This window comes from Octopus bimaculoides, chromosome 2 (assembly GCF_046866305.1).
Source record: "Octopus bimaculoides isolate indiv1 chromosome 2, ASM4686630v1, whole genome shotgun sequence".
Classification (NCBI taxonomy): Eukaryota; Metazoa; Mollusca; class Cephalopoda; order Octopoda; family Octopodidae; genus Octopus; species Octopus bimaculoides.
The window spans coordinates 79,611,897-79,631,110 of NC_142929.1; the positions used below are offsets into that span (position 1 = coordinate 79,611,897).

Sequence of the window (19,214 nt, forward strand, 5' to 3'; positions counted from 1 at the left end):
ACAAATCTGCCAAACTTACTGTCTTAAAAGGGTTTTTAATGATATCCCCGCTGCTTACAGCGTAAGTTCTACCAACTTGACGATACGTATTAACATCTATATTAATATTCTCTCTAAAACAAAAAAAAAACACAACAAAAAACAAAAACAAAAACAAAAAAAGAACAAAAAACAGAAAGTAGCTTGCAAAGCTAAAGAATTTGTCTTTTATACTCCAAAGTAGTCGACCATTTCCCGCTGTCCACCACTCTTCAGTTACTTGGTTAACAAATACGAAACACTTTTGGAAACAAAATAGAAAAATTCCGTGTGCCATGAAACGGAGAACGAAACTCTGCTCACTATTGACGTAAATAACATGAGAAGTTTCCAAACCAAAAAAGTTTTTTGTTTTTGTTCTTTGCAACTGCAAAAAGCATGCGTCCAGTACTGTTGTTATCATTTGAATTTCTCAACAGTTGCCAGAAGAATCGTCAAACCAGAAATTCATAGAAATAAGAGAGTTGCGCTTCACTTTTCGGCAAATGAATAAACTCTACGACACATACTTGAGTACTCACTTCTTTCGTTTATACATTTAACATATGTACATACACTCAAGCGTGTGTATGTGTGTGTGTGTGTGTGTGTCTCTCTCTCTCTGTGTGCTTGAGTATGGATATGTGTGTGTATATATATATATATACATACACATATATATTCTTTTATTCTGTTATTCTTTGCTTGTTTCAGTTCTTTGACTGCGGTCATGCTGGAGCACCGCCTTAATGGAACACACACACGCACACATACGCACACACACACAGACACACACGCACACACACACACACACTCACACACTCACCCCCCACACACTAAAAATATCATAAAGATGTGGATACACTATGTTTGTAAATTCCAAGCACATTTAATAGTAAATTTTTTACTATTTACACCCTTCTCACCTGCAGAGTCGGGATTTACCTAAAGAACGAATGATTTCTGATGATTCTGATGGTCAGGTCCGTTCAAAACAACCAAAATCACAAGAAAAACAAAATTCCACCTTCAAAGTATGACTGGTGTAATACTTGAAATATTTGTGACCCCCACCCCAAAAAAAACAACAACATTATCAATAAACTAAAGAATAGGACAATCATTTTCCTTTTATCTTTGTTTATTTTCTACTAATCTGGTTTACCCTTTCTGCCATGCGAAAACATTAACCTTTCAGGTTCGAAATATGTTCATAATTTCATGCATGTCTTTGGTTATCCGCTTTTATAATAGGCGATACTTGCAGTTACCTTGTAATTTAGCGATTTAAAGAATATATAGAATTTTCAAAGAAGAATTAATGTTTATCGCCCCCTAAATGTGGGTGTTCTATAAGAACAAACGATACTGCTATATTAACCCGAGGAGGATACCTTTGGCTGGTTATTCAGTGCGCTTCGCACACGATATATATTGCCAGTATCGCCTGTTCTTATAGAACACCCACGTTTATGTGGTGATAAACATTACTCCTCAGTATAGATACTACTTTCATATCTAAGAGAGATTTTCTTAACGAGCTTGTTTGCTTGTTAAAGTAAAATATTTTCAGAGTAGTTCAGCTGCCTTTTTAAAAAAAATCTTTAATCAAATGTTTAACGAGAAATGTCAGTTACTAACTTGTAATAACATTTATAGTAGATTTAATAAAACGATGCTATTTCATCTAAAACGCGATTTTGTCCAAAATTTTCAAATCTGCAATTTATGTTATTTACACCTGCAGACAAGAGTTCACGTACAGGACGAGTGGTTTTCGACAAGTAAAAATTTATCCGTGGACGTAGTTCTTTCACTCTTTAAAATGTGTCCTATTCTTATGAAACATCCTGCACACACACACACACACACACACACACACATAAATACACACACGCGCACACGAAATATGTAAAGAATATTTTAGATATACACCGTATTGTTTGTAGACTGATTGAGAACTGCCTCGCTGTTCACATGTTCTAAACGTTATTATTTTAACTGTTGTTAGCTCTAGGTCATGTCTTTTTAAGCAGACCTATTATCATAGTTGTTCCAGCTCTGACCATCCCGTCCTATTTAAAGCATAGTATCTAGGGCTGCATTAGTCAATGCGTCTTTCCACTTTTGAAATGTAAATGCGGTATAAATTGAGGGACATTCAGTTGGCTATTTCTAGGAGATTGGACTACTGCGTAGAGAGTTTTTAGACAAAACTTTTAGACAAAATTTTTAGATAGCAGGACCCCCACCTTCAATTCCTTGCCTATTTTTTGCTTTCATTCAAGTAGTGATGATAGCCATTTCGAAGGTCTGTCGATCAGAAATTACACCTGTTCTCATTTGACGGGTGTAATAGTAAAAATTTACCATGAAAATTGTCGCTGGATTATTGCAATTTGAATAATTGTATCTAAAATGCATGATAAGGCCAGTAAATAACATAACGAAACACTGAAGGGTTCCCATCTACAAAATAACTAATATCTGTGATGTCAGGAAGCAATGAAAGGAATAGCTTCAAACAATAATTTTGAGAGAATATGATTAGACGGAAACTATGTGGAAGCCTGTCGTGTATACACACAGATGTATATATATATATATATATATATACGGTTTAGATATAGATTCAAGGCTTGAATATGGTACTTATGCGAAGGCACCCGAATATCACATCCCAAAAGGATGGGTGATTAAAATCAAATAATAAGCAACACGGATTTCAAAAGTGATTGCAGTACGCACGTTTCATGCTACTTCAATTTATTTAAGTAATGTGAGCATTACCTTAAATGCAATATGAAGAGCAATCTTCAGCTGCACGAAAAAATGTCGGAAAAAAAGACATATTACAAATGTGGCAACATATTAAAACCAAGTGGGAGAGAGCAGAGGAAGAATATATAAGTCCATCTTGACATAGCAGGGTCTATCAGGCTAGTCTGATAGACCCTGCTATGTCAAGATGGACTTATATATTCTTCCTCTGCTCTCTCCCACTTGGTTTTAATATGTTGCCACATTTGTAATATGTCTTTTTTTCCTACATTTTTTCGTGCAGCTGAAGATTGCTCTTCATATTGCATTTAAGGTAATGCTCACATTACTTAAATAAATTGAAGTAGCATGAAACGTGCGTACTGCAATCACTTTTGAAATCCGTGTTGCTTATTATTTGATATATATATATATATATATATATATATATATATATATATATATATATGTAACCGTATGTCTTTGTGTCTGTGTTTGAACTTCACAACCAATGATGGTATATTTACGTCTCCGTAACTTAGCGGGTTGGCAAAGTACCCAACAGAATGAATGTGAAACTTTAAAAAAATAGTAACTAGTCGGACCGATCTATTCGACTAAAGTCCTTCAAAGATGGTGTCCCAACATGGCCACAGTCAAGTCACACAAATAAATGATAAAAGATATTCAATTAAAATACTCTTGCCATCATCACCATCATCATCATTGTTTAACGTCCCTTTTCCATGCTGCCATAGGTTGGTCTATTCGACAGAGGACTTGCGCCAAGCTCTAATGCTTGTTTTGGTATGGTTTCAACGACTGGATGCCTTCCTAACACTAACTTGTATAACTAATTAAACTATAGCTGTATATCTAATTAAAACAAACCCGTTAATACAATTAAAATGAATTTGTATATACGCGTCCTTTAAAAAGTTGGTTGTAAAAATATTTTTTTCCCACAAATTTTGGATTAGTATCATAAAATGAATGCCCCCCCCTCATCCCGCACAAGCAAATACATATATACGAATATGCATGCATACATACATGCACATAAACGCAGATACATACATACATACATACATGCATGCATGCATGCATGCAAACGTACATATAAGTACACAGGCGTGATTGTGTGGTAAGAAGCTTGCTTCCAAACCACATGGTTCCGGGTTCAGTCCCACTGAGTGGTACCTTGAGAAAAGTGTCTTCTGCTATAGCCTCGGGCCGACCAAAGTCTTGTGAGTGGATTTGGTAGACAGAAACTGAAAGAAGTCTGTCGTATATATATGTTTGTGTTTCTGTGTTTGTCCCCCAAGCATCGTTTGACAACTGATGTTGGTTTATTTACGCCACCGAAACTTAGCGGTTCGGCATAAGAGGCTGATAGAATAAGTACTAAGCTTACAAAGAATAAGTCCTGGGGTCGATTTGTTCCATGCAGTGAAAAGATATTTCCGAAAGTCATGGGAGATATGATGTTTTCTGACTTTGTAGGCATGTCCACGCGTGTTAGACACAAAAAGGCGGTGCTCCAGCATGGCCGCAGTCAAATGACTGAAACAAGTTAAAGAATAAAAGAAAAAATACAAAAATGCATGTATGCATTTCTAATATACATACATACGTTTGCGTACACAATATACATATATACATGTATACATGTATACCTACGTGTATATATACGTGCATAGATGTATATATATATATATATATATATATATATATATATATATATATATATATATATATAAAAGAATTTAAGGATTGGAGAAAACGCATGTTATAATTGCATACTTTATTCCAACATGCGTTTTCTCCAATCCTTAAATTCTTAAATATACTCAAATACCCAAAATTTCAAGGAGTTCCTGCCTTAAAAACAGGAACTAAACCAGTTATTTTGTGTTCTTTGCTACATTGGTTTCTATTAACCCATTTATTCTATCAGAAGAATTTTTATTCATTAAGATAGAAGAAATACACATAATTATATATATATATATATATATATATATATATATATATATATATATATATATATATATAGATAGATAGATAGATAGATAGATAGATATAGATAAATACATACATACTTGCTTACATAAGTACATACATAAATACATACACGCATGTATGTGTGTGTGTTGATTTGATCATGATATATTTACCTTAAACACGCGTGCGTGTGTGTTCGTTGACATTTTCTTAATACATTTACGTTATTCGTTACCATTTGAACTGTAACGAGGCCCCTGCTAGGCTTTGAACCAACTTAGGACCACGGTCTACCAGTTATAAATTAAAAATATATTGTCACGCTAGTAAAGGCATTTTCCCTGCTGAATAGGCTGGCCGAACATTCTAGAAACTCCGTTAGTCGTTATAAAAAAGCTGAGATTTTCAATTCGAGCTGCTACTCAAAGTTATTTCAGTCAACTTTGTGATAAGGCGTTCTCATTCTTAGTACTCAATTTGTTTTAGTAACTATGAGCTCTCTTCGTATTACTATTTTATACTTTGAAAAATTGTACTTATTCTTCACCCTATGAGATGTTATTCTTCATCCTGTGAGATGTCATTTGGTGTATTGCAGGGATCTGTTCTTGGTCCCCTTTTGCTTGTTGTATACATTAATGGCATAGATGCCAGCTTAAAGAATGCTGCAGTGCTGAAATATGCAGATGACATCAAGCTGTACCGTGAGATAAAAAGGACAGATCTTGAACACTATAGATCTTTCCTGCAATCGGACCTAGACACATTGCAACAATGGATCACGGACTGGCAACTCAAACTGGCTGTGGGCAAGTGTAACACCATGCATTTTGACAGGAAAAAACCAGCATCCACATACTCTCTCCACAACACTAATATCAAGAAGTCTTCTTGTGAACGTGACCTGGGCATTACTGTCAGCAGTGATTTGTGCTGGACAAAGCACATCTCCAAAATTGTCAAGAAGACTGAGGGTGTCTCGTCATCACTCAGCAAGAGCTTTGTCAGCTGCTCTCCAGCTATTTATTTAAGGCTGTATATGGCTTTGGTGTGGCCACACTTGGAATTTGCACCACCAGCCTGGACTTCTGTCTTGCTCAGGACATTGACCTCCTGGAAACTGTTCAGAGACGTGCAACCAAGCAAATACCCTCCATCAGGCATCTACATACTCTTAACACCTTGCTTCCCTGGGCTAGATACATTGAAACTCTGACGTCTGGCATATGACTTGGTAAACACTCACAAAATTATTAACCATCGTGCCAACAACAACCATGAGCACCTATTTGAACTCCATGTGTCTAACATACGTGGGCATACTTACAAAGTCAGAAGACAGCACAACTCCTATGACTTTCGGAGACATTTTTTCGCACTCAGAGTTGCTGAAGCATGGAACAAACTACCTGCATCAGTGGTTAGTTGCCGAGACAATGCATCCTTTAAAACCCCTATACTTCCTGAAATTCGGCAACACTACACCTGATATCCCCACTCCATACACATGCACACATGTACTTCATGATTCATACACTGTTCACTTTCCTGACTTTTGTACATGATTCTATGTACTGTACATGCACCTTTGATGAGTTGTAGAGCACCTGAGCACTATACATAATAATTTCATCATTATTTATTCAACTGTTGTATTTAACTGTGTATATATATATGCATATAGGTAAAATGAATAATGTAAGAAAAGGGAGAGTTGAGGATATAAATACAAATGAATTTTTAAAATACACAATAGAAAACTCAAAAACCTACATATGTTACGATACTGGCCCCTTGGTAATGCACAATTCAAAGCATTTTGGTTAAATGCAATGTATAGGAAATAACATGTTAAACTTCTTTAGCTGTAGATTTGAATCCCTTCAAGAAATATGTAACCTTCGTTGTTGTTAAAACAAAACAACCCCGAAGAGATCCTGCCCCATACAGCTTAAATTCTTAACATTGTTAACATTTAATTTCAATCTGTTCCTCCTAGAACATTCTGATGATTTACATGACTTGTACTCTCCGGATGTCTTTATGAATGTGGACGCTACATCTTATGAAACGCAATATAATGAAAACCAGTTTTCGGAGAAACTTCAAGAGGTAAGAGCTCACAGAATATGGTTACTGTTGTTGTTGATGTTGTTGTTGTTGTTGTTCACTCCCAGATCATCCCGCTCGAGCAGACTTATAATCAAACCCCAAACCCGTTGATTTTTTCTACGCCAGGAACAACTTAGTTCAGTATTTTCTTCCTTGTATTTAAAACTGCAGAGTTTGAGTTGAAGGTAGGTTTGGCTGCAATTTCTAACAAGCAAAGCAATCACTTGGTTGTGTGGTTGAGAAGTTTGCTTCTCAACGGTGTGCTTTCTTCGAGTTTAGCCCCACTGTGTGGAACCTTGGACAAGCGTCTTCTACTGTAGTCCATGACACTGATCCAAAATTTCTGAGTAGATTTGGTAGACGGAAACTGAAGGAAGCCTGATTTGTGGTTTCTGATCGGGAAATCTTTTTCCATTATCGTACATTGGGAGCTCAATAATTTTTACGGGGTTTATATAAGATCTAATGTGTTATATTTCTGTGTGGGTTTTCTTATTAGTTGGCATATGAATAGGTCTTTGATTGGCGTTAATTAGCGCCAACATTTTCCCTCTGAAGTGGCCCTCCATCCCCAACAGCTTTAGGTTGCCCAGAAGAAGGATGTTGCTACAAGTATCATCAAGACAATTTCAAAGTAATTATTTATAATCTCCTTTCAGGTTTGAAAGGAGGTTGATAGATAACTCATAATTTGAGGCTTTCTCTGTTACATGGACAACCATCAACTGACATGAACAAAGGACACTCAAGCAGTGATATTTTCCCCTGCAATACGTAACCATTCCGTCTGTAAATTCCAACAAGGATCCACTTTGACTTTCCTCCTTCTGGGATTGATAAAAAAAAATATCAATTAAAGTACGGCAAAAGATGTCATTGACTTTACCCCATCCCCACCACTCCACAAAATTTGTGACCACTGCCTTATGTTTACCAAAACCTCCTCTTTCCTACCCTCCTCCTCCTCCCTCCTCTGCCACCCTCCTCTGCCGCCCTCCTCCTCTTTCTTCTCCTCCTCCTCCTCCTCCTCCTCCTCCTCCCCTTCTTCCTCCTTCTCCTCCCCTGCTTATTCTCCTCCTCCTCCTCCTCTTCTTCTTCTTCTTCTTCTTCTTCTTCTTCTTCTTTTTCTTCTTCTTCTTCTTCTTCTTCTTCTTCTTCTTCTTCTTCTTCTTCTTCTTCTTCTTCCTCCACCTCCTCCTCCTCCCCTTCTTCCTCCTCCGCCTCCGCCTCCTCCTCCTTCTCCTTCAGATAAGCAAACAGGTGTCATAATTCTCACTTGTATAGGTTCACACATCAGCAGTAACAAAACATCAATATATATATATATCAATATATATGCACCCCCCCCCCCATATATATGTACATACATACATACAGACACACACACACAGATATTTATGTAATACATATATACACATGTATATATATATATATATATTTGTGCATACATATATGCACACATACACACATATATGTACATACATACACACACGCACATATATGTACATACATATATATATGTGTTTGTGTGTTTGTATGTACATATATGTAAGTACACACGCACACGCACACCCACACACCACACACCCAAACCCAAACCCACACACCCACATATGTACGTATCTTTTCAATGTTTTGATGTGGTGGAGGGGGGGATGTGTCAATGGCGAATGGGAACAGCGGAAAGAAGAGGAAGAGATAGTGTATAAAAATGTGTATGTATGTGTGTGTGCTTGTGTGTGACTGATGTTTGTATTACTCATTTACTTGTTTCAGTCATTTGACTGCGGCCATGCTGAAGCACCGCCTTTAGTCGAGCAAATCGACCCTAGGACTTATTCTTTGTAAGCCTAGTACTTATTCTATCGGTCTCTTTTGCCGAACCGCTAATGTACGGGGACGTAAACACACCAGCATCGGTTGTCAAGCGATGTTGGGGAGACAAACACAGACACACACAGACACACACACACACACATATATATATATGTATATACGACGGGCTTCTTTCAGTTTCCGTCTACCAAATCCACTCACGAAGCTTTAGTCGGCCCGAGGTTATAGAAGAAGTCACTTGCCCAAGGTGCCACGCAGTGGGACTGAACTCGGAACCATGTGGTTTGGAAGCAAGCTACTTACCACACAGCCACTCCTGCGCCTGTTAATATGTTAATATGTTAATATTTTGCAACATTTTTCTTCTGTATTTGTTTCTGTCAATAAACTACGGCCATGCTGGGGCACCACCTTGAAGGGTTTGGGAGAAATAAATCGGTCTCAGTTCTTAGATCCTTTCTCAGTCTAGTTCTTATTCTAATGGTATCTCTATGCTGAACCGCCATGTTATGTAACATAAATTATTCAACACCGGTTGTGCAGCGGTGTGAAAACAAACGCGAACACACACACATACAAACACTCACACACACAGATTCATACATACACACACACACGCACACACACGCGCACACACATGCTCACACACATACATTCAACTGGCTTCCACATAATTACTGTCTAACAAATTAACTCACAAAGCATTGGTCGGCTCGAGGCAATAGTTGAAGACATGTCCAAGGGGCCATTCAATGGGATTAAACCCCAAATCCCATGGTTGCGGAACAAGTTTCTTAAACTTACAGACATGCCTGCTCCTAATACCCATGACGATAGTTGTCATTGTATTACATGTAGGGTTAGTGACAGTATATATGCGTTAATGCAGTTTTTGTGAGTATGTTAGTGGTTCATAATCTAACCGTAGTTGTGTGTTTATGGTAATGTCAATGTTGTTGTGTAGACCCAGAGCACGTCTGAACAACCAGTCCCGTAACATACCCTTAAGCGAAAGGAATATCATCGCAACTGTGACTCATAGGAATGTTAGACATATTTCGCCCTTCTTGATGCTTGTCAAAAAACATGTACCCATTTGTCACATGTTTCAACGAAATTCGTGCCTCGATATATAAGAAACAGTAAATAATGCATTCTCTGATATTGCGGAATGGCTGCCGAGCTGAATTATACTCCGTGCACGCAATTGAAGCAGCATTTAATTAAAATCGCAATCAGTGTATCATACTGAATTTATACACACCGTTGAGAGGCATTTTCTTTTGAATACTATTGTGGTGTTCTAGGGTGTTGTGTTTATTTCTGGTTGCATAGAGGTGGTTTTATATATTGTGACAGGGACATTGGGTATTGAAATATATAGCGGTATCAAACTTCACTCCTGGCATATTAAGATGGGTCTTTCATTTAAGTAGTTTTGTTTCTGTGGTCTGTGTGTTGGATCTGTGTAAAACCTGTTGGGTTGTGTACATTATTGTTTAATGTCATTTTGTGGAAATATCGTGGTCCCAATCATGCAGTAAAATTAATTATCTGGCTAATGTATTGCTTGTAGACTGTTGTCATAGCTTCTTTCTTCTAGATATCGTACATGGGATTGTTCTACGTATGTTTGTGCCTTGAGTTATTTTCTTTACTATGCATATATGTTGTGTGTAGGTGCAATATGACCGAATGGGCAAGGAATTCCCTTCTCAACGATAGTTCGACTCCACCATATGACAACTTGGACAAATGTCATGTTCTGTAGCGTTGGGTCGTGTGTGTGTGCCTGTGTATCTGAAAGGAGTGTCAATGGAAAAGAGAAGGAAAGAAAGAAGGAAGAAAAGAAGAAGAAGGAATTGTGTTTACATCTATAAAGCTGGTTAGTTAAAAAAAGGAAGGAAACAAATATGAAAACCAAGTTAACCAGGTTCAGTTCTAGTTGGCACAAAAATGTCCCACTATCTGGGTTTCTTGCCTTTTTTAGGCTCTGTTGTTCCAAAGTTGAATACCGATTAAGAATAATGAAATATTGTGATGAATCAATGAGTGAGGTATCTAAATATTGGTAAGTTCATTTTGTCATAGGCATGGATCAAAAATAAATATAAAATAGCATTTCTGTAGTCATTTACCAATATAAATTGGCAAATGGTGCCATTATTTTAGATACTGAAATAACAAGTTCTAAAATAGTTCTGGATTCACTTTTAGGATCAAATCCGTTATGGAATAAAAATACAAATAAATATAATTACAAAGATAGAGAAAGTATATGTAAAGGTATGAAAATACAAAGATAGTGAAGTATGTGATAGGATGAAAATTGTTGGTGAAATATAAAAAAATTACAGTTTACAAATGTGGTCCTTCACCCAGTACAAATCATTACAGAAATAATGATATTTCACCAGTTACAGCTATACACACACACACACATATATATATATATATATATATATATATATATATACATACACATACACACACACATATATATACACACACATATATATATATATATATATATATATATATATATATATATATATATATATATATATATATTGACACACACATATATGTATTTTTCAAGAGGAATGAAGATAAAGAACAATTCTTTACAAAAATGAAGATATTAGGATAGGCAATAATGTACAAAGGAAAGTATCTTGTGGAGGATCTCAATGAAACAGATATGCATACGATTTCTTGTACATTGTGAGGACATTATTATACAGACTAAGTTAATAGTTCTAGATGGGTTGTGATTTTCATGTTTTCAGTCATTCAGTTTGGGTGAGAATTTTGTTATGCAGTATTTTTCCATGTTTTTCCTGAAGGTGGTGTCATTCCTTGGGCATTTATAGAAGGGAAAGAACTTAAATTTTCCTTATTCAAATGCTTCTAAGTGTTCACTCAGTGGAATCTTTCGTAGTTTCTCCTGTCGGACATGTTGTTGGTGAATTCTGGCTCGTTGGCATAAAGAATTTCCAGTTTCGCCTATATAATTCTCCTTGCATGTGGGGCAAGTTATGCAGTATATTACGTTCCGCGTCTTGCAATACGTGTCTGCATTTACTTTGAATGTGTGACCACTCTTAAATTTTATTTGTTTGTTTCCCTCTATATATTTGTAGATGGGGTTACTGCAGGTTCCACATCTACCATCTCCACACTCTTTTACGAAGAATTCGGTTTTATTCTCTGATGAGAATTTTGCTCTTGTTAGGTTTTTCTCTTGGCGTTTACTGTTTTTTATGCAATATTTGTTTAGCAGGTTTCCTATTTTAGGGCTTTGTAGGACTATTGGTAAGTTTGAATGTATAATTTGAAACATGTTGGTGATTCCAGGGTTGTGTGTGTTTATGAAAGGGATGATGTTTACTTTGTTTTTCTTTTTTGGAGTTCTGAGTTGTGTGACGTCCAGTTTCATTGCTCTTGAGATTCCGTTTTTTTATTAATTTGAGTGGGTATTTCTGTTCTAGTAGGAAGTTTTTAAGTTAATCTAGTCTTATTTGGCGTGTTTGTGAGTCGGTCACTATGCTGCATATGCGTCTTGCCATACTATATGGAATGTTTCTTTTTATGTGGGATGGGTGGCAGGAGTAGAAATTTAAATATTGGTGTGTGTCGGTTTTTTTTGTAGTAGATGTCTGTTGTGACGTTGGAGTTGTGTATCTTTAATATATATATATATATATATATATATATATATATATATATATATATATATATATATATATATTGTTGTATTTGGGGATGGTCATGTTGCCAGTTTAGCCAATGATATATGTATGTATATTTGTATGTATACATATATATTTGCGCGTCTATATATGAATATGAATGTCTGTCTGTCTCTGACTCTCGCTCTCTCCCTCTCTCAATGCTTTTTTGTAAAAGTTTGATAAACATGTACCCTACAAAAAATATTGACATAGAAACAAGCAGTTACACACGTGTACACATGACACACACGCACGCGCACCTATGTGTGTGTACGTGCATGTATATAGTCTAGAACAGTGTTTTTCAACTATCATCTTACCTCTGGACCCCACCTTGCGGACCTATTTTGCTCAGGTGGACCCTTCTAGCCATTTGATATATAAAAATCATATATTCTTATAATTAAATATCATTAGGAATTGCATATAAATAATTCTTACAATATTTTGCGTAATGTAAAAGTATAACCACAATATTGCAGATAATTTTAAAGCCATATCGACCCCGGTTGAGAATTACTGATTTAGAATGTCAATATTGTTGTGGTGTGTGTATGGTGATGTATAGTGTGCGTACTGCCTGTATAGAAGTGAAGTGGAGATGCTGGGTATCTATTAGCCAAGTTTCTTGTGGTGAGAGTCGGGAGATACATGGAACGATAGCGGGGGTGTATGTAATGATAAAGATAATAATTGTAGTATTGCTGTAAATTATAGGCGGTGAGTGTGTGTTTATTTGTATGTATGTATGTATGTATGTGTGTGTGTGTGTGTGTGTGTGTGTGTGTGTGTGTGTGTGTGTGTGTGTGTGTGTGTGAGAGAGAGAGAGAGAGAGAGAGAGAGAGAGAGAGAGAGAGAGAGAGAGAGAGAGAGAGAGAGAGAAGAATGAAAAAAGAGAATACGGATTTAAAAGAGTTGCAAATATTTCTTATCTTTGAAGCGAGGAAGAAAAACCTACCAGCTCTAATGATAACAGAAAGGACAACGACAGCAGCAGCAGCAACAACAACAATATGTTAATGAGATATGTTATATAATTTGTTTTGAATGTTTGTGATTTGGTTGTTTTATAAATTAAGTGTAACTAACTTGTTAAATTTATTATTTGGAGTAGCTGCCATGAGAGGTGAATAGGCGAAAGACGAAGAGAATACACAACGATAATAGCAACAGGTCAGTTTGATTTTAAGAAATGTCATTAAAAAAATGTATGTATGTATGTATGTATGTATGTATGTATGTATGTATGTGTATATGTATGTATGTGTATATGTATTCACGCGTGTGTATGTGTATGTCTGCTTGCAAGCATGCATGCCTGCATGTATGTATGCAAGTACGTATGTATGGCATTGTTTAGTTTTATTTCAATATTACTTGCCAATAGTGAAAGAGCCGGTTTCTAGCCTAAATTCAAGGCTCCTTCATTGGAATTTCAACATCAACAACAGGGTATTTTTGTTGGTATGTATGTATATGTGCAGATTTGTATGTTTTGCTTTATGTATGCATTCTCATGCATATAGTTGCCTATCTAGACATGCTCATATATATTTAAGTTTAAACTTCTGGAAAGTTTTACAGATTTTGATAGTTCCAGTGATAGATTGGATCTGTAGTCTTCGAATTAGCTTTCTCTTTGCTGGTTTTGAGAAGCCTAATTTCTCAAGATTGGTATTTAGGCATTGTGTTACACATCCCAGGACCCCTATAATTACAGGTATAAACCTGAACTTATCTTTCTTATTTCTTATTTCTGGAAAGAGTAAGTGTAGATTTCTCAATAGTTTAGCGTAGGTATTATCATTTTCACTGATCTTCAGCTTTGTGCTAATTTCCTCAACTGTGAACTGTTTCTCTTCTCTATCCCAAATCATTATATCAGGTCTGTTGTGCTTACATTTTATTTAGGTCTTCACTGGGACATTCCACCTGTACTCCTTATTATTAGTGGCTATGGCTTCTGTTGGTTCTTATTTCTTTGTCCTTGGGTTTACGCTTCCGACGGAATTCCTTATAGACTGTCCTAGCTACAACATCATATCTCATCGGAAGATAATACCGTGATGACATTTACGGACAACTGCTTATGATGAGGTTGATATCTTCGGTGTTAACTCCACAAAGTCTGCATCGGTTGTCACATTTTACTGCTTTTCCTGCATCTCTATCCCTTTTGTGCATCAGTTATGTATGTATGCCTGTATGCATATATATATGTATGTATGTATGTATGTATGTATGTATGTATGTATGTAAGAATGTATATGTATGCATGTGTGTATGTATATGTGTGTATATGTATGCATGAATGTATGTATGTATTTGTCTGTGTGTGTATGTATGTATGTAGGCATGCATGTATGTATGTATGCATGTATGCATGTATGTACGTATGTATGTGTGTACGTATGTATGTATGTCATTGTTCAGTTTTATTTCAAGATTTCCTGCCAATAGAAAAAGAGCCGGTTTCTAACCTAGATCCAAGGCTCCTGCATTAGAATTTCAACATCAATAACAGGGTATGTATATATGGGGGCTAATGCAGTTTCGCACATCTCCTTGAAGAATGCATTTGTTTGAAAATTTTTTTTCGGATTCCTACATTTTAAATGTCGGAGATTACGAATATGCCAAAAAAAAAAAAAAAAAAAAAAAAAAAAGAATTTTTAAATTTCACCCCCAATTAAAAGTTTTGATTTTGTTTACTTTAAAGAGATCGTAGTGAATTGACGAACATATGAAAATCGAAATTAAATACAGACAAAAACATTAAAGCGAAAAGAATTTGCGTTTTACTTGTGTTTGCCTTAAATAATCTAATGTAAATTTAATATACACCACATCCTCCGCGTGAGCCATTTTATGAGAAACAAACATTAATATTTAATAATTAATGTTATAAAGTTTAATAAGGGGCTCAAATTTCACCCCTCCCCCAATTAAAAATTTTGAACTTTTTCATCCATTTATTTATTTGTCTGTCTATCTATTCATCCCTATCCTTTTATTCAAAAGATATATTCGTCAACTAAATGTGTGCGTGCGTGAACATCCCCACCAACACAAAACACAAACATACACACGCACACATACAGACACATACATACATATGCACCCTCACATACACATACGGTTGCTCACACACACCACAAGGACAACTAAAACAACACATACATACTCAAAGAGACATACACACACACACACATACTCACGTACACACACACTCTCGTACTCACACATCCCCACCAACACAAAACACAAACACACAAACATACACACGCACACACAGAGACGCACACATACATATGCACTCTCACACACACATACATAACGGTTACTCACACACATACCACAAGGACAATTAAAACAACATATACATACTCAGACAGAGACACACACACACTCTCACGTACACACACTCACGTACACACACATAACATCTCCACCAACACAAAACACACAAACATACATACACACGCATCCAACAGACGCACACATACACACACGCGAACAAACACATACACACACATGCACACGCAACACCCTAACAAATATTAATAACACACACACACAAACGTGCACACATATACACACACCATCCTACCAAAAACACATAAACATACATACACACGCACCCATAGACGCACACACACACACGCGCGAACAAACACACACAACACCCTAACAATATTAATCACACACACACAAACGTGCACATATGTACACATGTATTTTAATGCTAAAACTGTTTTTAACATTTTCTTATGATTATCAAAGAATGTATATATGTATTTCAATACTTTTGTGACAACCAGTACTTAACACAACAAAACTTATACAAAGCTTTACATTTTACTTTCGACAATCTTTTCCTAAAAAAGTGAAACCAGTCAAGTGAATAAACATCTCTAAAATTGCATTTTCAAACCTTCTTTCATATATATATATATATATATATATATATATATATATATATATATATATATATATATATATATATATACATATATAAGAGACCAAAGTGTACTACGCCGCTATATATATATATGTATATAAATAGAAAATGGGACAAAAACACAAAAGATCCAGGCAGTTATATACATACATACATACACACACACACACACACACACACACACATATATATATATATATATATATATATATATATATATATATATATATATATATATATATATATATATATGAGAATTAAAGACAACTCTGAACAACGAAACCACAAGGTATAATATTCAAAGACAACAAGCATATCAAACATAAATTCCCATCATCGGTTGCTTAAAGGACATCATTATGTTTTTGACACCCGGACAGTATTATTCAATTCAGCGATGTCGCTAGCGTTAGAAATATAAACGCTACATGGAAATTAATAAACAAGTAACAGGACCGAAATATATTAGTCGAGTACATCTATTACATTTACACCTGCTTATTGTTATTACAATAATATTACAAAAAAAAAAAAAAAATAGCACCTATAAAAGAAATAAATATCTCCCAAAAGAACATTGCTACTTCAAAAATTATAGAACTAAAACGTACTATCGAACTAAACGTATTGGGCAAAAATTTACTGAACCACTGATACATAATATGGTAAATAAAAATATTCCAAGGAATATTTAATTTAGGACTTGAAACATATAGATTAATTAAAGAACATAAACCAGTATGCATTGTTGATCTACAATCCATAACCCATTCCAAACACAAAAACACACTAAAAACGAACCGAATGGGAACTAGAACATCACCAAGTCTCTTTAACCAGTAGGATCCAATCGTTGCCAAACCATTCGAGATAGAAATAAACCGGTATAGATGAATATCGGTTGAATATAAATCTAATTATAGGCAATAAAATAAACGAATAATTTCTCATTAACATCTTATAAATGATATAGTATAAATTTTACAAAAACATCCAAATCGCAATGAAAATACTAACAAAAGGAAAACGATATAAATGTTAAATAACTGAATAACACATCATTTAACTATAAGGCATTAACTGCCAACGGCCTGGGAATAATTCAATAGAAATCTGTAACTATTGAATAAACTTAATTGTAAAAAGTATTTAAGCTAATATTTTCACTTTCAACCTATAAATATTTAAAAAATAACAAAAACAACAAATCATAAAGAAAGTATTTCTTATCTATATATATAAAAATGAGAATGTGTGTGTGTGTGTGTGTGTCTGTCTGTCTGTGTGTGTGTGTGTGTGTGTGTGTGTGTGTTTCCCTAAAACTCGAGAACTACACAACCAATTTCATTCAAATTTTACACGTCTTACTTAGGGTTCCGGTTGTGTTTTAGTCAAAAAATTTTTTTAACTTCTTGCATAGTTCGAGCCCACAGCAACATCATATCTCCTCTACTATTTAAGTATTACGTGTTAAAAGTGAAACAAAAACACTCATGTCAAATACTTTCACTTTAAAAATGAAACTATTCCACTAACTGAAACAATCACATTTCGATACTGTAATGACAGATACTTTCACTTTAATGAGAGATGTATATGTATACATATACATGTATATGTACACGTATATGTATAGATATATATATAGATATAGATCTATATGCATACATGTATATGTGTACATATGTGTAGATGTATATATATATATATAGGTGTACATCTAATATGTACACATATATAAATGCATACAGATATCTATACATATATACACCCATACACACACACATATATATGCACACAAACACACACATTAGTCATTTGTTTTCTTATCCAAAACTACGTCAAAAGTATTGAATGGATCTTTAAGAAATTTGGAAATTATATTCTTTGCATAATGGCCATAACCCCTATGAAAATTCATATATTTTTGATGTTGATGACATTTTAACCATACAGATTACACACAAATAAAGTAATATTTCTAAATTTTTTCTTCTTAGAAGTTACAAAGACCCCTTCATGGGGACTTCACACCCACAATTTAGTCATTTTTCCTAAGCAAAGACGAATACAGTTGTACCATTGGTAGCTATAGGGTCACCCGAACATAACAGATGAGCATTATTTGTAATTCAACGGTACAACAGTGTAAGACTATCCTTTCAGATATACTTACATTGTGATTTCTGCAATGTGGTGCATAAATTGTCAAGTAAATGAGACTCATCTTTGCCTCCACTGATTCACTTGCAAAGTGATGAGTAAAATTATTTCGTTGCAGACCTCCTTTGAATCTTTTTATTACCACTGCGACACATATAGTCCCCAGTTGGTAACATTGATTTCAAGGCCTTCCCAGATGAGTGACTGGTTGTTCTAAGACATTTATTGATTGTAAATATTTTCTGCCCAGTTACCTATCGGTAGAGTGGTCATTTGCAAACTCCAGAGGCGACACTTTCATTTCCCTTTACTCCAAACGTCACACATTGTTGTTTCTATTGAGTCATGCCCTTCCAATTGCTATAGATCCATAATGCATCTTAAAGCTGTACCTGTCACCTGTATGGTGAGGAATCCTACATTGGGGAGTAGTAACGACTAGGCTACGGTAGCTGACTGATTATCGTGATCATTCGTCTTTGGCTTTCCTGTAGCTTTGCTCTCTTTTACAAACCCAGTGAACATACATATATTTCCTATTTTAAAGAAATTCAAACAATACATATTACACACAAGTTAAAAAGATTCCCAACAATTAAACTTCTCTGGTTGACATTAATACACCC

The 19,214-nt window shown here is 35.3% G+C and overlaps 1 protein-coding gene across 5 annotated transcripts in view; it reads left to right on the forward strand.

Annotated features, from left to right (window-relative positions):
- The first annotated feature begins 390 nt into the window (after window positions 1–390).
- LOC106876697 (basic phospholipase A2 Ts-G6D49) overlaps window positions 391–19,214 on the forward strand; it is a 52,398-nt gene continuing 33,574 nt past the window's right edge. For 2 of the 5 annotated variants that reach the window (XM_014925368.3, XM_052978382.2), the window contains exons 1-3: window positions 396–552; window positions 6,782–6,894; window positions 13,579–13,637. The gene's annotated coding sequence lies outside the window, so the exon portion shown is untranslated. Of the gene's footprint in view, window positions 553–6,781; window positions 6,895–13,578; window positions 13,638–19,214 lie in introns of all 5 variants that reach the window. The other 3 variants (XM_089347091.1, XM_014925376.3, XM_089347090.1) reach the window with 3 other exon arrangements.